General features: G+C 34.1%; 1 protein-coding gene and 1 pseudogene across 2 annotated transcripts in view; one reads left to right on the top strand and one right to left on the bottom strand.

The window, feature by feature from the left end:
- Window positions 1-22921, bottom strand: part of LOC135224539 (uncharacterized) — a 102481-nt gene extending 79560 nt beyond the window's left edge. For both annotated transcript variants that reach the window (XM_064263611.1, XM_064263612.1), the window contains exon 1: window positions 22757-22921. The gene's annotated coding sequence lies outside the window, so the exon portion shown is untranslated. The remainder of the gene's footprint in view (window positions 1-22756) is intronic.
- On the top strand, window positions 961-3276 carry LOC135224811 (uncharacterized; annotated as a pseudogene).
- Window positions 22922-23318: the final 397 nt, after the last annotated feature.

Here is a 23318-nt window from a genome sequence, read left to right as displayed (position 1 = left end):
TTGCAGCCCTTAATATTAATGGTTTGTCTAGTTTTAACAAGCAGACTAAACTACACTCATTCATTTATTATAATAAGATACATATACTGTTACTGCAAGGACATAATGTGAAGTCCATAGTTTCTCTTGGTTTTTTTGGAGAGGTTTTATAAAATCATTTTAAATCCAACTATCAATATTAAGGGAGAGACTGCAGAACTAGTTAGTAAGAAGATAGATGTAGTAATTGAAAGTGTGTATTTACATCCAACGTCAAGACTATGATACAGAATAATTGTGATAAGGCGATTTTTGGGGAAGATTGGAATTGCATCATTAATGATAAGGACTCTCCACATCCATAAAAAATCTTGTTTTCGAATGGTTTGAAGAATATTGTTGATGCTCAGAAGATAAAGGATGTCCATAACATCCGTAATAGGTAAACCTGAGTACACTTTTGTTAGGGGGAACTATGCTGCGCTTTTGGACAGGATTTATATGCAGATAGACAAAAATAGTGTCACAGAAACTAAAACTGTTCCATTGTGGTTTTCAGACCACACTTGTTTCCTCTGCGATATAAGATTACCTGTTATAGTATAGTTACTATGCATTTCAGGGCCGTGTCCAATTGATTTTCGTTGATAAAATCCTACCAAAACATCGGATATGGGTCACATTTTGGAAATACGTAGGTATTTGAAGCCACAGCCTAATTGGCAAAAATATGCAGTAATGTCTAATGTGAATAATAAAGGCATTTACCAGAGTAAATCTAAGAAATTGAAAGGGTAACTTAGCTAAATTTAGACGCCCCCAGAGAGAGGCTAGTTGTGACGTGTACTATGACATCAGACGTAATACCCAGTAAACTTTCCATTCGCAATAGTAAACACGCTGATAACAGGAGGAGGACAGCAGAGCATTCATACGTCAAAGCCAATCTGTTCAACGTGACTGCTGTCTGGTGCTTCACTTATGGCAGGCCTGGCAAATTGTCCTCGTGGCTGCAAGACTGCTTTCGTGCTGCGTGTTTTTGCAGTATGCAATAAAGAAAAGAACCGCATGCGTCATATGATTAATATTAACAGGTAAGTGGATAACAGATCATGCACAAACACCAAATGATTCAGACAGGAAGCCTAAATTAAATTTTATAGGGGTCATACTTGAATGACGAGTTTGGAAAAAAAAATGAGATATAAAAATATTTTGTTTATATTAATGTATTTCTAAATTTTCACAATAACAATAAGAGATGACAGATTTTTTCTTGACTGCAAACTATCTCACTGACTAGCTTCATCAACCATATTTAACAATTTACCTATTCTACTGATCTCCTTATATATATATATATATATATATATATATATATATATATATATATATATATATATATATAGAAATTTGCCATACGGTAGTAGGGCCTGTGTGGACAAAGACCAGTTATTTAGCCAGTGAATAGAAAAATATATTATATGTTATACTTTGTTTTCTCTACGCACACGTTCATGCAAAGAAATTTATAATATTATAAGTCATAATAATCACATTAATATTCGTCACAGTTATTATCATTATTGTTGTTATTAATATAATCATCATTATTGTTATTATTCATAATTCGACATCAAGGAAGAGTATGAGTAGAATATTTAGAGATATATAAATGCTTTACATATATGAACTTAGACATATATAGTACATACATGCACATAAACATAATTTATAAATGAAGCTTTATATATAAATGTGTGTGTGTGTGTGTAAGTACAGTGTATATATATATATATATATTACATATATATATAGATATATATTAAAAATATATCATATCTATATACAGTGTATATATATATATATATATATATATATATACACTGTACTTACACACACACACACACATTTATATATAAAGCTTCATTTATAAATTATGTTTATGTGCATGTATGTACTATATATGTCTAAGTTCATATATGTAAAGCATTTATATATCTCTAAATATTCTACTCATACTCTTCCTTGATGTCGAAGTATGAATAATAACAATAATGATGATTATATTAATAACAACAATAATGATAATAACTGTGACGAATATTAATGTGATTATTATGACTTATAATATTATCAATTTCTTTGCATGAACGTGTGCGTAGAGAAAACAAAGTATAACATATAATATATTTTTATTCACTGGCTAAATACTGGTCTTTGTCCACACAGGCCCTACTACTGTGTGGCAAATTTCATGGGTATCACGTCGCTTTCTGTGAAGAAGATTGTTCACCGTAACAGATCAGTGATCTCACATGAGTCTGCTGGCGAAGTATTTCCTATACCACAAGTCTTTGATAATTTTACAGTGGGTGCCATTCGTCGGTTTGTTCACGAGATATTTGCTGCAAAGCAAGTATTTACTGTTAGAACCCTGATGACAGATTTGAAGACAGCCACCATAATCCCTGAAACAACCTCCGAGATAGCGGTGTGGCGGCTCCTGCAAGATATGGGATTCAGATATAAAACGTCTCAACGAAAGATGTATCTTGCAAAAGAGTCCATTGATGTAGTTTGCCGACGGATCGGGGCTCTCCGGGCTCTGAAGCGCCATCGAGAAGATGGAAGGGAGATAGTATATGTCGATGAGACGTGGTTCACCACCAGAATGAGCCACAACAGAGAGTGGGTGGACACCGCACCACCTGCTACCAGTGCCACGCATAGCCGACAGGTACCACCTGGCGAGGGAGAGCGCTTCGTGGTGGTAGCAGCTGGCACTGCAAATGGATTTATTGAAGGCTCTTTCCTTTGTTATCCTGCAAAGAGTACAAGCGGCGATTACCACGGAGAAATGACAGGCGAGCTGTTCATACGCTGGTTAACAACGCAGCTTCTACCATTGCTGCCTGAACCATCAGTGTTGGTGCTCGACAACGCACCTTATCACAGCCAGCTATTAGACGAGTGTCGGTGTCCTACCACGGCTACCAAGAAAGCAGACCTTATTACCTGGCTTCAGAGTCGCCGAATCCCTGCCCCAGACGGTGCCACAAGACCTGAGCTGTTGCTCATATGTCAACAGAACAGGCCAAAACCACAATACATCGTGGACAACATAATTCGTGAGTGGGGCCACGAGGTGGTGCGTCTGCCACCTGCCCACCCAGAGCTCAATGCCATTGAGCAAGTATGGGCGTGAATGAAACGTCATGTGCGTTCATCTTTACAGCGAATCACCCGGGCAGACTTGCAGGCAAGACTGGAGGAAGCCAACCTTTTGGCCACTGAAAGTGTTTGGGGGTCTGCAGTGAAACGATCTCGAGCCTTTGAGGATGGGTATTGGTCAATGGACAACATTCAAGAGCCTGTTGGACCTATCATTATAAACTTAGACAACGATGACGAGGATATAGAAGACCTATACCTGGATGATGACGATGGTGAAAATTATTTTGGTTGTGTGTTCTCTATTTTCTTTTTTTTTTCCCTTTACTCATGTAGAAATATTGATTTCTGTATTTGTAACGAAACTTCTTTACTTATGGTCTGCTCAATGAGCAAGACTCAGATTCGAACAAGTTCTGTCTTAATCTTAAACAAACAACAACATATGCGTTTACATAGTTTTATATTTTAATCTTTGTATAAGTTTATTTCACATTTCAGTTTTAATGCAGTTCAGCAGAATAATTGGATTAATGGATTATAAAATTTATGTTATAGCCCAAGTGCTTAGACTATGAATTATGAGTATCATATTGCACTTCAATGTAGTTATGTTTAAAGGAAATATATATATGTATATATATATATATATATATATATATATTCATTATATATATATATATATATATATATATATATATATATATATATATATATATAATGACTATGTAGACGTCATTACTGAAGGCCCTCCCACTCATTGATACTCTACTGTAGACTGTAGTATGACGTAGTTACTAGACACTCCAGTCGTATAGCCACTTTATGAATGAAGACACGCAACAGCTACCCTATACACTTCTGTCTCTCTCTATCTTCTCCTCTTCTCTCTCGTCTCTCTCTCTCTCTCCTCTCTCTCTCTCCTCTCTCTCTCTCTCTCTCTCTCTATATATATATATATATATATATCTATATATATATATAATATCTATAAATATATATATATATATATATATATATTAAATATATATATATATATACATATATAACTATACAAATATATATTATATATATCATATATATATAATATATAAAATATAATTATAAATATTATATATTATAGATATGAGGGAAGAAGTGTATAGGGTAGCTATTTGTGTGTCTTCATTCATAAAGTGGCTATACGACTGGAGTGTCTAGTAACTACGTCATACTACAATAGAGTATCAATGAGTGGGAGGGTCTTCAGTAATGACGTCTACATAGTCTCTCTCTGGGTGCGTCTAAATTTAGCTAAGTTACCCTTTCAATTTCTTAGATTTACTCTGGTAAGTGCCTTTATTATTCACATTAGACATTATTGCATATTTTTGCCAATTAGGCTGTGGCTTCAAATACCTATTTCCAAAATGTGACCCATATCCGATTTTTTGGTAGGATTTTATCAGCGAAAATCAATTGGACACGGCCAAGAAATGCATAGTAGGGAAATCTTACTGGAAGCTGAATTGTTCAGTTCTAAAAGACACCAAAATCAAAGAACACTTTAAACAAACGTGGACTGAGTTACAGAGGAAAAGGGGTGAATATGCTCATATATTACTGTGGTGGGATATTTTCTGGTTAAAAAGGAAGTTAAAATGTTCTATATGAAAGCATGTTCTTTTAAGAAACAACAGAGATTTGGTATGTTAAACTTGTTAGAAAGTAGATTACGATACTTGTATGAGGCTTCTTATCAGACCGGAAATCGTAACACATTAGAAATCAATAATGTGAAAAAGAAAATTGAGGATATAAGAGACGAATTTGAAGAAGGTATCAAAGTTCGATCCCGTTTGCTAAATTTTCAAAATGATGAAAAGTTTCAAAATTTGTAATAGCCAAACAATAATAATTTATGGTGAAGAAAGTAATTGCTTGTTTAAAAGATAATATAGGGTATAAGCTTCAATCCTCGGCTAGTATAAATAATTATGTTAATTCCTTTTATTCTGAGTAATATAGTTCAGGGCAGTTAATAATGAAATGCAAGAACAATTTTATCCTTCTTAAAAATAAAGCTTGATGACAGTGACAGGGAAGAGTTGCATAAAGATTATTCAAAAGGGTAAATTTTGAAAGTTATCAAAAGTTTTAAGAAGAATCGTACACATGGAATCAATGGTCTGCCAGTGAAGTTCTATTTAAAAAATTGGGATGTAACAGGATGGTTTTTCTTCATTGGCAAAGTATGTAATGGGAAATAAGGTGATTTCAGTTTCGCAAAGGAAAGGGGTCATTGCACTTATTCATAAAGGCGGAGACGAAAAAGAGCTGAAGAATTGAAGACCAATTTCTCTCCTTTGTTTTGATTGTAAAATAATTTCTAAACTTTTAGCTATTCGTATGAAAGAAGTGTTAGACAAAGTGATAGATACTAGTCAGTTTTGCTGTATTCCAGGACGAAGCATTGTTCAATGCAATATGTTGATCATGGATGTTATGTATTATGATAATTCTACTGATATGGACGCTGCCTTTCTTAAATTAGACTGGTATAAGGCCTTTGATATGATTAATACAGAATTTTTGTATAAATCTTTGAAGTGTCTAGGGTTTGGAGACAAATTTGTGGGGAAAATAAGTATGCTATATAATGAAATAGAAAGTGCAATGTATGTAAATAATAATATAACTTCCTTTTTCCCCATAGCAAGGTCAGTCAGGGACGGATGTCCACTTAGCATGATGTTATATGCAATCTATCAAGAATCGTTCTTTATAGCAATTAAGGAAAATATTAATGTGAAACCCTTAGTCTTACCTGATCACACTACTCTCAAAGCAGTTGGTTATGCTGATGATAATAATATAATAATCACAACAGAAGATAATTTAAGAGAAGTGGATACAGGAATTTGAGTTAGCTACAAATAGCAAAATTGATAGAAATGAAAAGTCAAGACTAGTCAGTATCAGTGGTTGGAAGACTGAAAGGGGCTGGCCCCTTACATGGATAAGGCAGAATGTTACTTCTTTGTTCACGCTAGGTATCCATCATTGTAATGATTATAAGGAAAGTCTAAAGAATAATTGGGAACATGTCATAAGTAAAATAGATAACCATTTGAAAGTGCTTCATGCAAGGAAATTGAACCTTTTTCAGAGGACGTCATATGCAAATGCTGCATTCTGGCAAATGTATGGTATATTGCTCATGTGTATCCCTTAACTCATAATTATGGCGTCAGAGTTGAGAGACTAGTTTTTTGAGGTATTTGGTGTGGTAGATATGAACCAATTAAACGATCTACAATTGTACGTGCTACATAAGCAGAATATATGGAATGTTATTCCATATATAAAAAACTAAAACTATGATTAATTAAAGCCAGTGACCCAAGAGGTCAACCAGTTTGCTTGCAGGAATGTGATCAGACCAGATACGATAAAGTAGGCTGAGATGACGTGTTGTAATGAGTCAGTGTCTAGTTGCCGTCACCTGTGGTCATTCATTTGTTTTGTAAACTGTATTCCAAACTTCCTGCTTGAGACAACCACCGTGACCTATAGCTCAAACGGCCTACGTGACTTGTAATCTATGTCATCTGTGTGTATGTTCGTATGTTCGAGCTACTGTCTGCTTCCTTTATGATTTGTAACCGAGATTGTAGTCAGAATTGAATCAGCCATCATCATTGGCAGACCTGTACAAATTGTATCCGATCTTCATCATGTAATCTCAAAGAATAGAGATATTTTTGTATTTCGTGTTTTCTACTAGAAACCTCACATCAGAAAGAAGATATTGAATGAACTTAGAATTTATCATCATGAGTTGAAGCCTCTCCGTCGTCATAACCAAAGAAGATACTGACTTCGTAAGTTATCATCAAAACCCAAGACACTCCAATGAGTATGGCAGTCATAACCAACCGACTTAGCGTAAAATTATCGCAGGTCTAACATAACCTCACAGGGCGCTTTATTATACAAAGACATGAGCCCTATAGAATTGGTGGCAGCTATACATTGGCGACAGCCTACAACAAGAACTCTTCAACGTCTTCCGAAGAATAACCAGAATAATGAATAATGTATCATATCAGAAGTCAACGATGGCAAAAGCAAGAGATTCTTCAAGCATCTTAGTATCATCGTTAGTGAGCATCTTCAGCAGTGCATACCTTCAAGAAACAAACCTGACGTGTCTGCTTCCTACGGCAACGCAATCTTCGTCCTAAGAGATGTCTCTCATTAGAAACATTCAAGAAAACATTATCGTTTATTGAGCGTTTCCAGCACTTCAAGAAACAAACCGGATGCGTCTGCAGCATCGGATCTTCAAGGACTCGAATCATCCAACAAATGAACAACACGCACGGGGGAAACTCAAGCTAAAAACCAGGGTCATCCGCTAAACAGAGAAGGAGGGCCAAGGCCGTATTGAAACACCGTGATTTCCCACAAAATCAAGCTAAGTACAATCCTTTTTTATTCATTGGAGTAACTTTGAGTGTTTCCTTTGCAGGTCGAATTTTCATTATTCCTGTGGCTGAAGTTACGAGACATTCTTAATATTACTTTTTTACAGAAATTATCTACATAATTGGGACTTTGTTACTGCGAGTTTTTATCTTTGAGTTTCTGTTTCCAGAAGTTCTACTGTGTTAATTTTATCATTTTGGGTGATTATTAATTCTGTACGTAACAAATCATAGTAAACATTGAATATGAGTTTACGCAGTGGACGTCTGTATTTACACAGATGCATGGATAGGGTAGTTAGGTACCGTAGTGATAAGAAAACACACAAAAACAAGTGGAACACCCGTACAAATCTGGATAAATTAGAGGTAACACTATTTTGGGTCAGGACAATAAAGGCTCCTTTGCAAGGTCCCGATGGCAGTTTTAGCCTTGAGTTTTTTGAGTTACTTTAAAAAATACGGCTGGATTGCAGGGAATAACATGTCTGTAAAAACTTTCATTAGGTTAACATACTTAACATTCATATACACCAATTAACAAAATATGTCTAAATGCGCTGACCTGGATCCCTCACTATTTCAAATTTTAGCAAAAGATGAAAGTAAACCACAGCAAGTACATATAGTTAATAATAACGCCGTAGAGATAACCTGTCTTAATAGTAATCACTCAGTTCATAAGAGTTTAAGTTATTCTTACGTTCGTTGCTTTATATGTAACTAACAGCAACATAATGCTAAAAACACACAATACATTGCCGATGATAATAAAGAGAAGAATTCTAATTGTTATAAAAAGAAATAGGTAAACAGTAGCCCTAAAAATCAGAAACAAACAAATTGTGCTTCAGCAAACTTTGTTACTGCGCCATCTAGCATAACGGTCAGGGTCAGTCAAATCTGCCGAGTCTTCAAAGCAAAGTGGAGGGGGGAGAGTGATGTTGGATCATTCATGCCAATACCTTTTTGAATTAAAAAGGAATTTTCCTATGAATCACATGACCGTATCAAGTAATCAGAGCAGGTTCTCGTAATTTTAATACAATAAGTTATTATAAGTAGTGGTGGATTATGCCCGACTGTACGTGCCACATAATTAGAATATCAGCCATTTACATTGTTTTTATTCCTTTAGTCCAAGTAATATCCTGTATTTAAGGACTCACTGTTTGTTGTTCGAACTTCCCTATTGAGAAGTCCGGAGTATGGTTCAGTAATTGGCAATAAAGAGTTAATCGTCGTAGCGTAACTTAGTTTCAGTACAGGGCGGGTAAGCGCACGCTAACAGAGACCTCTATAGTTATAAAAACCATAGATCTATATCTAGTGTAATTGTAGGATATCCATCTATGGGTATACAAAACATTATCTTGCCTCCTGCCAAATAAGGCGTGTTTATCAAAGGAAAATTCTATAAACCTTCTAACATATTAAAATCCGTTTTGAACAAAAAGAGAGTTAATCAAATAATAACTTATATAGAGGAACCAATCACTTGTCTCATAAATCGTGACACGGTTCAAGCGACCCAACAGAATTCTCCCACACCCGCAGTTGCAGTTTGCACGCAAAATCTCGAGACGCATGCACCCTCAAATGTCTTAGCGCATGTAAAAGACTTTGCTGGGATCTGAAATTTGAATCCTTCCTGACACTGAAATATAATGGATTTCCGTGAACAAACCACTATACACTGTTGACTCACAGCAACAAGTTAATATTGAAGTCTGTAACCATCCTAATACCAATCTAGTAATCCACAAAACCTGTATATATATCGTCGCTATGGAAGTTATAAATATCACATTTTTTGCTGTTGCTAAATTTGATCATGCCCAAACAGTTATATTCTATCTAAAGTAAAATCAGTAAAGTCATTCAAGCAGAGGTGATTCAGCAGAAATTTTTTTATCTTTTACCTGAATACCAGGATGTTTCTCCACTAGTGAGTGATCTCTGGGGGAAAACAGATGTCATTGAACACAAAATACGGTCTAAGGACAAACATAAAGCTATATACGTACCTTTGTATAGACTCCCAATGAAATCTCAAAATAGAGAGAAATGACTAAGTTGAAAAAATGTTAGTAATAAGAGTCATTAGGAAATCAAATACCCCATATAATTTTTCCCTTAAACGTCATGCCTAAAAAGATCGGACTTGGCGTATCTGAGTAGATTTCTGTCGCTTAAACAAGGAAACGATTCCCAATCATTTTCTAGTGCCATGTACCGACGATATCTTATCTTTGTTAGGTCAGAATAAATTTTTCACCAGCTTGGACTTACTTAAAGGCTTTCACCAGATACCATTAGCTATGTGAGTGTACCTCATACACTGCTTTCAGCACACTCAGGGGACATTATCAATTTTTACGTGTGCCTCTGGCTTACGTTGCGCCCCAATTACATTCACCAGAATGATTAATATAGTGCTTGGAGACTTTTAAGGAGATACCCTACATGTACTTCTAATACCTTAGAAGTACATTCGCATAAACTAGAGCTAGTGCTACAGAGACAAAGACAAATAATCTCAGAGTAAAATATCTAAATGTGAGTTTTTAAAACCGAACATGTTTATTTAGGTTTTATTTGTCTAGCCATGGTCTTAAAGTAGTCCATGGTAAGGTGTCGGCTATTCATAACTTTCCGGTACCTATTAACGTAAAAGGGGGATACAGCACTTTTGCGCTGTAGTGGGTATTACAATCGTAAGTAAATATGTAACTCTTCAATCATAGCAGCTCCTTTAACAGATCTTACGAAGAAGGGCGTAGATTTATTATGGTCTGAAAAGCATCAACAAGAGTTCGATATCTTAAAATTGGAATTATGCAGCGCACTTATCTTAAAAATCCCTGATTTAAATAAGGAATTTTTTTTTTATTGCAACAGACGCCTCGGACCAAGGGGTAAGAGGGGTACTACTTTAGCAATATGATAAACAGTTCTTTCCTATAGCTTTTTATTCACGTAAACTAAAGCCCTCTGAAAGTAAATATGCAGTATTAGGCAAGGAAGGGCTAGGTATCGTTAACTCACCAGTACATTTTAAGTTCACAATCTACGGCTATCCTGTTAAAGTCCTTACTGACCATAAGTCCCTTACCGAGTTTTTCAAAGGCTTTTATCACAGTCCTAAAGGAACTTGGCGGCATAATGATCATTCAGGTCTTTGGAGCCAAGACACGATATCTACCTGGGAAAGCAAATATTATAGCTGATGCATTATCCCGCAATCCCGCACCATACTGCAAAGAACCATTAGTTGGACTAAAATATATAGAAACATCTGTGCCTATTGTTAAAACCGTATCTGAACAAGAAAATTCATTAACCCAAGAGATCGTGAACATTGAATACCTGGGTTGGAGCGCTGAACTGTTACAAACTGAACAAAGCAAGGGTCAGCAGCTAAGCAAAACAATAAATGCTTCGAACGGAAATCCCAAAGCAAAAGTATATTTAAAGGATGTGTAGCAGAATTATGTAATCAAATGTAATATTATATGTAGGTCCGTGACTAGGAAAACCCGAAGAACACAGCAGGTGACTAACGACCAGGTAGTAGTAATAATCTCGTTCATACCAATCATCCTAAACTGGTTGCATTCCAATCCATTACATGGTTATCCAAGGTTCTCTATTGTGTCACAGAAAGCCAAATCACTATTTTTCTGGCCTACAGTGCTTACCGATATAAAAAAGCACATAACTAATTGTCACACGTTTCATGAAAACAAGGGACACACTAAGACACCTGTTGGTTTAGGGGCCTATCCCGTACCAAATCAATCCTTGAAAGAATACACGTAGAATTATTAACAGAGTTACGAGTCTGACCGAGGAAATAAACACCTCTTAGTGTTAATAGTTGCCTTGACACGTTATATAGAATTAATAGCACTAAAAGACAAACACTGCAATTGAGTGCGCTAGGAATAATTATGAGTACTACATCAGTAAACATGGAATTCAACACATGATAATCTCTGACTCGGGTGGTGTAAATCAATAATAATTTCCTTAACTCGTTGTGTGAATTCCTTTCCATTAAGAAAACCAATACCATATTTTATCACTCAGAGTCAATCGGTTTGGTAGAATGGATAAATAAGAAAGTGTCAATGTCATACGAGTTACACTCGTGATATTGGATCCGAACTGGATTATAGCGGTTCTCGGGGTTTTAAATAACTTTATCATTCATATCTTGTAATTATAGAAATGATACCGCAAGTAGCCTTATATGGTACGCCGCTAGAACACTTTTCCACATATAGTCCAACCATTAATATGGATACAAGTGGAGTCGATATAATACACTCCATAAGAAGTTGAAAGGGTTACAAATTGTAATGAAAAACGAATCACAATAAAACCAATAAGCAAAACGTAACCATATGCAGTAAGTGTTTATAAAATATCCAAATATATATGCGTAAAGATTTGAACTCTAACTTAATGCTTTAGTTTAGTAGTCCATTCAGTATTCTAGGGATATTAACGACAAATAAACTAAAAGTTCAAGCACATATCAAAACCTACTGGAATATTGTCTGTCCCGGTGGTTTATATTCATAGTAAAAAAAAAAAAAAAAAAAAAAAGGGGGGGCTTTAAAGTCAGGAAGTCTAGAAGTGAAAATGGATATCTATGTGAATAATCCTATATGGATCTTACAGGGTAAATAATATATAAAATTTGTATGGAAACCCTTTTCATTAGTTTGAATAAGGAATACCTAACTTAACGCAAGTAATTACATATATTTTTACCAATCTTGCAGGTTTCCAACATGAAACTAATATTATATTGTTCAATTTTGATACTGTTTTTTTCAGACATTCTTCTTGTGTGGGTGGAGTATTAAAACAAAAAAAAATATCTAATTTTTACATGGCTATCACTGAAAGTACTAAAGTCGTATTTATATAAGCAAGTAACGTAACTCTTAAAGCTAGCTTGAGCGCAGCCTCGTGCCTGGCTTGTTTGCTGAATCATCATTGTTCCTTTTAACCCCAATAATCCGCTTGCACAGGCTGTGTGTTGTCTCGGGCTTGCAAAAAACAAGCCAACTGGAGAGGAATGCTTAGCACGAACTTCTCACGGGCAAGGCAGGTTGTTAGGTAGAAGTGTCTATCCGCGGTGCAATGCAAGTTTAGTTAAGGAATCGCAATCGTTTTAAAATTAATGAACAAAAATAGCGAATAGAATTTCTATAACATCAAAATGAATTAATTTTTTCTGAACTTCATAGACAATTAGAGTCAATAAATCAGCTTATGACATTGGTAAACAGACATTTTAAGAAGTATCAGGTCATGGGTATGAAAAATTTACTTGCAACATTAGCCTATTACAATTCAAGTAGATCACATTCATGGGAAAATGTCACATTTTCTTGAAAAACCCAAAGTTTATATAGAAATTAGTTACATAGTGGGTTCTTTCGTAGCATCTCCTGCCTAAAATTTAATCTCAGAGGATGCATGCGAGAAAATTGAATATGAACCTTTTGTTAGGGGCACATAGGATCAGATTTTATCACAGCTTAATTTCAGTAAGCATAGAGAATTACAGAATCATGATTAATATTCTCTTTGACTCTTATGTTGCCTGGCAATCTTACAAATAGCTCCGTTTCCCACTTCTTTGTCTAGAACTTACTACCAGTAATATCGAATTTCTTTGGGATTCGTATTGATATCTGTTAATATGGATATTTTACGGTCGTCAGAGACCTGGATAGGTTCACTCACTGTTATAATGCCATGGATAAAAAAGTCTGTACAGCTGACTCTTTTGAATTCCATAAAATACCAGCGAATTCATGTGGGTTAAGTCTAGTCCTTAACGGCTTTTTCCCTCCCATATTTTGATGTTGTCTGAATTTACTTTGCCCCTGTGACAAGTATAATTTCACTTACAGGCTGATTAGCGGAACCTGGTTACACCCTGCGGTACAAGAGTTTCACATCGCATGCTCGGACAGATCGTCTACAACTTCAAAACCCGTGAAGTAACAACCGCCTACAATGTGAAGGGAATATGCACCATCATAAGTGAACAAGCTTATTTCATGGACTTCTTGGACCGACACCTGTATCCCGTCGTTAATCTCGTTTTTAATGTGGAATGCTCCGGCGGCTGTCGGAATTGACTACAAAGGGACATACTTCCGACAATTACGACCAAGGAGGTATTCAACTCTACGTTTGCAGGCGGAGGACTTGTGCTGGGGATGATTTTATTCATCGCAAACGTATTCGTATGGCATAGGATGCAGAGAACAAGTATGAGCACAAAATAGAACGTCGGACCGTGCCCAGGCAATTTCCCCTTGTTTTTAACCATTTGGAATTAGCCATTTCATTTGGCTATAGGTGGTTGTCTGGAACTTTGTTAATGGACGAAAAGTAGTTCGAAACGCTAGTTAAATGTGTAGTGGGTACACCCTTGGCTATGTATTCCATATATAAAGTATCAGTAAAGGACCAGTAAATAATAAATTATCATAGCTAAAGTATCAGTAAATAACAGAATCAGTTTATGAATCAAAATATATCCTATTTGAAGAATATAAAAGTTAATCAATGAATCAATGAATCTGTGAGTGTACGCACTAGGAATTTATTATAGTGCACATATATTAATCGTAATTATATGAATCAATATATATATGTATTAATAAATCAGGTAGCCTATAATCAATCTGTTACCTTTTATCTTACCAATAACTACAGTTAGTATATGGGTTAATGAATCAGTTAGTATATGGGTTAATGAATCAGTTAGTATATCAGTTAATATATCAATTAATAAATCAGTTAATATATCAGTAAATATATGATTTTTATAATTTCATATATGATTTTTATCAGTTAAAATATGATTTTTATCATGTTAATCTTTAAGTTATGCAATTATCAGGAGTACATTAGTATTTTCTGTAGCATATGTATCTTAATGAGTTGAAGTGAAAGACTGTATCATTATATATCACGTGATCATTATTATTTACGAATATCATCATATGCATATGTGTTATATCTTATTACATGAATCTGTATTGTGTACACCATGAATTTTTTTTACTTATAAGTATTTTCTATATATCTACATACATTCACCATAGTGTCTGTATCACACTCCTATAAGTCAAATGCAAGTCAAGCTTGAGTAATATTCAGTGTTGGTTTTGTAGCCGACCGAACATTTATGTAAGTGCTACATAAGCAGAATATATGGAATGGTATTCCATATATAAAAAACTAAAACTATGATTAATTAAAACCAGTGACCCAAGAGGTCAACCAGTTTGCTTGCAGGAATGTGATCAGACCAGATACGATAAAGTAGGCCAAGATGACGTGTTGTAATGAGTCAGTGTCTAGTTTTTCGTCACCTGTGGTCATTCATTTGTTTTGTAAACTGTATTCCAAACTTCCTGCTTGAGACAACCACTGTGACCTATAGCTCAAACGGCCTACGTGACTTGTAATCTATGTCATCTGTGTGTATGTTCGTATGTTCGAGCTACTGTCTGCTTCCTTTATGATTTGTAACCGAGATTGTAGTCAGAATTGAATCAGCCATCATCATTGGCAGACCTGTACAAATTGTATCCGATCCTCATCATGTAATCTCAAAGAATAGAGATATTTTTGTGCTTCGTGTTTTCTACTAGAAACCTCACATCAGAAAGAAGATATTGAATGTACTTAGAATTTATCATCATGAGTTAAAACATCTCCGTCGTCATAACCAAAGAAGATACTGACTTCGTAAGTTATCATCAAAACCCAAGACACTCCAATGAGTATGGAAGTCATAACCAACCGACTTAGCGTAAAATTATCGCAGGTCTAACATAACCTCACAGGGCGCCTTATTATACAAAGGCATGAGCCCTATACAATGACTAGAGGTAGGACTGAAGGTGGTTTAGCTGTTGTCGATGTGAGAGCTAAAGCTAATGCTATTATTGTTAATACCTTTTTAAAAACTGTCATGTTGAATGAGGGTCCTCAGAGCTTAATTTTCCATTATTGTTATTTTAGGTTGTGTAAGTTCTTTGACTTAAGACTTTAAAGCTCCACAAATATTTTGCTATCCCACACCATATTACAATTATATTATTAGGTTCATAGTTAAATTAAAGGAGGTTCATAATTTTCCAAGGTTATCTAAAAAAAAGTGTTTACCGAAGTATTTAAACAAAAACATAACTCTCTGTAGTATATGAATATCCTTCATTTGACTGGAAAGTAATATGGAAGAATTTTTGTGATATTGACCGTTTCGTGGGAAAGGAGATTATCTTTAAGCATCTTCATGATGTACTACCTGTGAAAGAACGTCTTCACTTTTTAAATGTATCCAGCAGTTCACTTTTTTTTTATTATTGTAAGAGAACAAAAAAAAAAAAAAAAAACAAAAAAAAAAAAAAAACCAAAAAAAAAAAAAAAAAAAAAAAACCAGTTTTCAGATGGCTGAGAAATATACTTAAAAACATTTGTAATTTTGAGCCGGAAAACAATATGAAATGTTTATATTTTGACTTCAATACCAAAGATAATTGTAGGAGGAATGTGTGTATATTTTTATTGTGTTCTTATATATATACGATATGGTGTACTAGAAAGGATTTGAATATGGTTGCAGATGATATCATAAGGTTACTTATTAATAATATCAATAATTACAGGAGAGATTTATATTTAATACATGGCAATAGAGTAAAGAATGATTACGGTTCCTTTTTAGAAAAATTAGATTTTTGAAAGATGAGAATATTTATTTTAATTATATTTTTTCTGATAAATGAATAGGTTATAAAAGTTTCTAATTGTAAATAATATTCACTTTGTTTATATACAACTTTCACTTTGTAAATCTGCTCTTAAATAAAAAAATAGAGAAGTAATGGAATTTATTCTTTTCCCCTAACCTGTTTTTTTTTCTCTCTCTTTTTTCAGTGTCTAAACACTTCCGACCTTTTCTACTACTATGAGATTCAGGGCTTCTGTAACACGGTTTTTTGGCAATAACTTTTTATCTATGCATTTCATAGATATAACGCTTATTCAGAATACACATTATATCTACACATAAATTTTGACTGTATTCTGCATTACGTAGGTTGAATAAATTTGGTACTTATAATGTAAAAGTGACCTTTTTTGAAGACGGGCCAACTTACTCAGAGATAAGGTTTCGAACGCACTCGTTACGTAACTTATGACAGCATTTCTTCCCTCTTTCTCGATGGATGATTGGCTATACGTAACGAAGGCTATACCTCTGGCAACAATGACAAAAATTTAAATACAAGCAAAGCAGTACACCTTTAAGAACTCTGAATCCTCTCCACTGATAATTGTCATAATGAACAAACCAACAAAATATGTTAATAAATACAAAAACACTTTGATTATTAGTCTAACTCCCAAAATAAGTGTCCTAAGAAATTATAATCTACTTTATAGGTCACAATCAGATTGACAAGATGTAGGGAATAGTTGGTAATTTTCAAAGACATAGTAGACAAGCTTGATTTGATAACTGCTGTATCCAATGTCAAGCAATTTTATTTATCGGCTATCTACCTATTTACAAAAAAAAAAAAAAAAAAAAAAAGACGGTATTGTATTTTGGCTTTAAACCTTCACCAATAATTATCGTCAGAATGATGACGTCATGAGGCTCCACCCACTTTGGCCTCGTTATAATTCAGGATAACAATGAAGGCTATCATGGCCATTGTTGTATTAGAAAATCTAACTTCTGGCTATAAAAACTTATTTCTCGAGTAGTGCTAAATGATCCTCAGGGATTCCAGCAGTTGGCCTAAACGTTTAATTCATGTATATTGCTGCTATTACTAATTTTGCGGCACTACTGCTACAGTAGTATTACTACGCTAGCACAGATACCCCACCCATATCTATGTATCGTTCCGCCATTCATAAAGTCTTTATACCCAACATGGTCGTACAGACTAAAGAAGACGAAAAAAAATTATATCGGATGATCCTTTGGTCTGCTGGAGATTTTAGCACATATAAGCTTGTATTTACTTTGGATAAAAATCTTATTTTAACAAAAATAGTTATATAAAGACTGTTTACATACAATCTCTCTCTCTCTCTCTTTCTCTCTCTCTCTCTCTCTCTTGGTGGCATAGTGAATAGTTAATGGAAATATTCGAAATCCTGAATGACATTACAAGTATTATAATCACGTTACGCTAAATACAAATCAGACCATAAACATTGGATTTAAACTAGAAACTGAATAATTACCTATTCAGACTATAGTAAGTATGGCCACGGGCTTTCTCTTGACTGTATAAAGTTGCAAGTCGTAAGACAAATGCAGTTTTGCAACCACGGGGACAGTTCGAAATCCTGTTAGCCATTCTTGACTACTATGGGTTTCAGAGCCGATGGAATAAGGTGAATGGATTTCTTTCTAGTGGATGGGCGGGGCAACGTTTCGTAAACGATGTTTACCTTGCTTACGTAATGAATGTTTTTCGACTCTTGGCTCGCAATCATTGGCCATGTCGTCGGCTAGATAATTTTTACTCTATAAAAATTAAAACTATCGGGTTTAGGTTATTGATAATGCTGACAAAATTTGTGTGTAGTTGTAAAATATACATATGTCAACTTTCAGCTACCTCCGATGCTTTGATAAGTAGCAAAATCCAAAAAACCGTGTTACAGAGGCCCTTAATTTCATAGTAATGTACTGATGCACTGAATTATTTGCTTCGTTATTTCATTTATAATGATTCACTTATGAGATGTACTAATATTCTTATGTATTTTAATGCGGGTCGTATTTCATTTAGACAGGAACTCTGTTGGTCTCTCTGGGCCGAATAATTGTCATTCTTGATAGGCCCATGATTGTGTATTACGAAATGAAGAGACTATTTCATACTATGTGACTTTTTAATCTGTGGAACGAACATATCTGTACACCGGACTGGGACAAAGTTTCTCGTATAGAAGACTACTCAGAACTTTGTAAAATACAAATATGGGATAAGCATTTGCAGAAAATAATTCAGGACGAAGGTCATGTCTTGATGAAATAAATTAAAATCACAACAAACATTGTAAGTTCTATTATCATGGTACGTAGTACTGAAATACGTTTAAACAGCTTTGGTGAAAAACTGAGGTAATTCAATCCCAAGCCAGTAAAAGTACTTTTCCTATAAACAAAGGTTTCAAATTTGCCTCTAGTTTTGTATACCTGAGCATCTAAAAATTACAACTTATTATCCTGTTCTGTCTCACAAGTAAAAGAGATTTGAAATATTCAAAAAAAAAATCTACGTGTGAATGTTCCTTAAACATAAGGAAAGTGTTATTCACGTACCTGCGATAATAGAAGGGTTTGAAAACACTAGGGCATTCAGACATCCAAGTCTTTTCACAATAACCCATGAAGCAACCTGCATATATAGGTTCGAGGGAATTTACCTTTCACCTTTTTATTTTTATATGTTTTGCGTTTTTTTTATAGTTTTTTTCGTAATTTGTGTTTAATTTCTTAGTTTGCATGTGCTGTTCGTTTTATTTTGTTTTTACTGAAGGTTTTAGCAAGACAATTAATTTTATTGCAATTTTAGTGATTTCTCATCCTTGCCAATTTTTCAGCCTGTTGATGAGGTTTTATACCTCGGAAGCTCGTTAGATAAAGAATGTTCTTCTTGGTCTTGGCAATATTATTTGTCATATATATATATATATTATATATATATATATATATATATATATATATATATATATATATATATATATATATATATATAATATATATATATATACATACATACATATATATTACACACACACACCACACACAACACACAATGATAATATCTATATATTATAAGTATATATATATATATATTATATGTATGTAATATATATATTATATGATATATATATATAAATATATATATATATATATATATATATATATATGTATATAGATTATATATATATATATATATAGTATATATATATATAGAGTATGTATGGTATATAGATATATATATATATATATATATATATATATATATATATATATATATTTGTATATACCTATATATATATATATCTAATATATATCTATATATGTTATATAAATATATATATATATAATATATGTTTATATATGTATATAAATATATATATATATATATAATATATACATATATATATATATATATATATAGTATATATATATATATATATATATATATATATACTTTGTTTGGATATGGGCAACAAGACTTCCTAGCACCTAGAGAAAACAGGCATGAAAGCAGTTTAAAAGCTAACGTTTACAAAGACAAGGCTAAGAAATTCGCTCTGAGGAGAACTTGGAATCACAACTGCCTAGTGTTGCTCTCCATTGAAGAGGGGTTGTGGGATCAACTGGATGCAGAAACAATTCAAATTGACAGATTCGTACAATCATCTTGTGATCTCTAAAAATAGCTACAAACTACTTGAAATGTTAACAAGTTCACAAATTCAATTACAATATCATATATTTACATGTATTTACATACCATTTCGTCACCCACCCCGTTCATCACCAAAAACCCTTTTCGTCACCAAGAATACTCCATTGTGAAATGTGTTTCGTCACTAATAATTCCGCTTTCCTTAGACTGCGATGATACACCGCCAACCTGTTATTGCAGTAGCCTAATATTTGAATGGGTTTAGTGTTCCGCTGAAATTATGCTACATTGTAAGGCAAACTAATAAACTGTTCTACTGTTTTTGTCCTCCAAAACAACTTTTATAATACAATTAATTACATACAATTAATTAGAAGGAAGGGAAGGGAGTATGGAAGGAGCGGAGGGTGGGGGGGGGGGGGGGGGGGGGGAGGGGGGTAGGTGATAACGAGTGTTGGGACTGCCACACTCGTTCTGATTATATTCGTGGCACCTGCCAGGTTCGCCTGAAACGATGTTTCATAACGTCTGAAATGGACAGATGGAGAGACAATCTAATCTATTGCCTCGATTCTATTTCTGAGGCCGTTCACTACAGTATTTCTAGGGGTGTTGCGTTCCGCTGAAATTATGCTACATGATAAGACAAACTTTGTCCTCCAAAACAACTATTTTATGAATCCGTTTGACCAACATTTATACACTGTTGCATTTTAATATTTTTATGTGGTGACGAAACGGGTTCCAAAGATGGTGACGAAATGAGCAGATCCCGAAGATTTATCCCGTTATTTATCATAGTACTAGTTGTTGCGCTAGTTTGCGGAAACCAGTCAGTCAATACTCTGATGTTCAAATAGAAACAACGTTTGTTTAGGCTTTTGTAATTCCTAGCGACAAAAGCCAATCATGAAAAATTCCACGTAAGCAAGAAGGCTTCAAAATTTATTTGTAATAAAAAAGTTATGGCGCCATTACATTTGTGCCATCAAGGTGAAATTCAAAAAAGTCCTGAGGAGTTTCATAATGGTAGTCTAAATAAGTCAACCAAATATTTCAATTGCTATGAATTTCCCAGCTGACAACTCTGCAGCTTCAAAAGTTTTACTTTTGCTTCATTAGATTTCATAAGCAACACGCGTTCGTTGTAGAGCGCCCTCAGCATATTTTTCAAGAGGGGACAAATTATATATATATATATATATATATTATATATATATATATATATATATATATATATATATCAATTCAAGCTACAAATGTCCTTTAATATCTAAATTCACTTTACCTCCCAAATGATATATTTTCATATATGTACCGAAGGGGAATTTTTTAATTGATAATAATTTCGTCCCTCCATGGGATCGAACCACCGTCCAAGTGGACGGGGACGAAATCAGGACAGTCAGTGACGCTATCCAATCAGCCAATCAATTAAAAAATTCCCCTTCGGTACATATATGAAAATATATCATTTGGGAGGTAAAGTGAATTTAGATATTAAAGGACATTTGTAGCTTGAATTGATATATAAATGGATCGGATCGGATTGTGATGTGATAATTATTCATACATATATATATGTATGTATATATATATATATATATATATATATATAATATATATCTATATATAATATACATATATATAAGATATATATATATATATATATATGTATATATATATATATATATATATATATATATATATATATATATATTATATATATGTGTGTGTGTGTGTGTGTGTGTGTGTATGTGTATGTGTGTGTGCAGTGGAACTGCGATCCCAATTAAGATAAGCAAAATGCGATACGGAAAAAATACAATGTTACATTGACTTTTTTCAATTGTTCCAAATACTGTTCAGGTTATTAAAATATTTCTGGAAAGAACAACGCCGTTATATACCCTTCACAAATATTATACAATACTTAATGATAACTTCAGTTTACTGAAACTGTAAGAATATATTGTAAAATGGAGGGAAAACAAAGTGATGTAGTTAAATTTAATAAAGTAATATATATATATATTATATATATATATATATATATATATATATATATATATATATACATTTTTCCAGGATTTCGGGGGTGGGGGGGTCAAGTGGCCCCTCTTGCCCCTATGTGCGGGCGCCCATAGTTCGTTGCAATGGAAACCATACATGTGACAACAGAAAAAGGCTCTCATCTAAGTAATTCGTAAGAGATGTTTTATTATTTGAATTTATACCACATCACGTTTGTATTGAGCTTTGGGCATGATGCCGAATTTTGCCAAAACATGAAGTATTTTTTCCTTGGGAATGGATTTGACCTCACAAGACAAACAGTGGTCACAGCCTGTAGTACGAATACAATGATGTGAGAGATAAACTGCAACGACAAATAGACAAATAGGTACTTTGTAGGTATTCTGAAAGACAAATTAGCAACAGTCACTAGTCACAGAAATAACAATATTTGCTTGGCACCACTGATAATAATCCTAAACGATAGTCTGAGACAAGTCTTTTCAAAAGACCAGTTCTTGGTCTAGGATCTGAAACGTTTTATTTGATGTAGCAGCACGTACATAAGCCTTTATTGAATGTCATTTTCGTACACGCTTACATAATTTTATCTCTGACCTTCCACAAAACTAGCCAGGCGCACAGACACGGCTCCAGTAACTTCAGTAGTCCAAGTATATGATACAAACTCTCCTGTCACGAAAGAGCACTGTGACATTAGTTCGTATGGCAACACATCACGATAAACGATAAAAACAAAATGTGATGAATGTTAGCGTTTGGTTCTGCTCTCACTCTGTTAATGGTGAAAATGAAGTATTTGGAACACCTGTTCAACTCATGCCTACGCGCATGTGGTGAAATTTGTTTTGACACCACCCACAGTTTTCAGTGCGGATTGCCAGCAACCTCAACTGCTAACGAAGCCATTTCATTTATGCACATAATGCTTTCATTTAGCCAGTCACAGCGACCTTAATATGTACTATATAATTACTATTGTTATATTATTATGATTTTAGGAGAAACCGTAGAGGAGGAACCTGCATCATGCTAATGTACAAAATGAGCAACAAAATCATGGCGACCGGATCCTAAAAACATCGTTCTAAAGACATCAGATGGCAACTGAAAAAAGACGAGCTGTTTTGTCAAAGAGAACAGAAAAAACAAACATATA

This window comes from Macrobrachium nipponense, chromosome 12, assembly GCF_015104395.2.
Source record: "Macrobrachium nipponense isolate FS-2020 chromosome 12, ASM1510439v2, whole genome shotgun sequence".
Taxonomy (NCBI): Eukaryota; Metazoa; Arthropoda; class Malacostraca; order Decapoda; family Palaemonidae; genus Macrobrachium; species Macrobrachium nipponense.
This window is presented reverse-complemented; position numbering and strand designations above follow the sequence as displayed.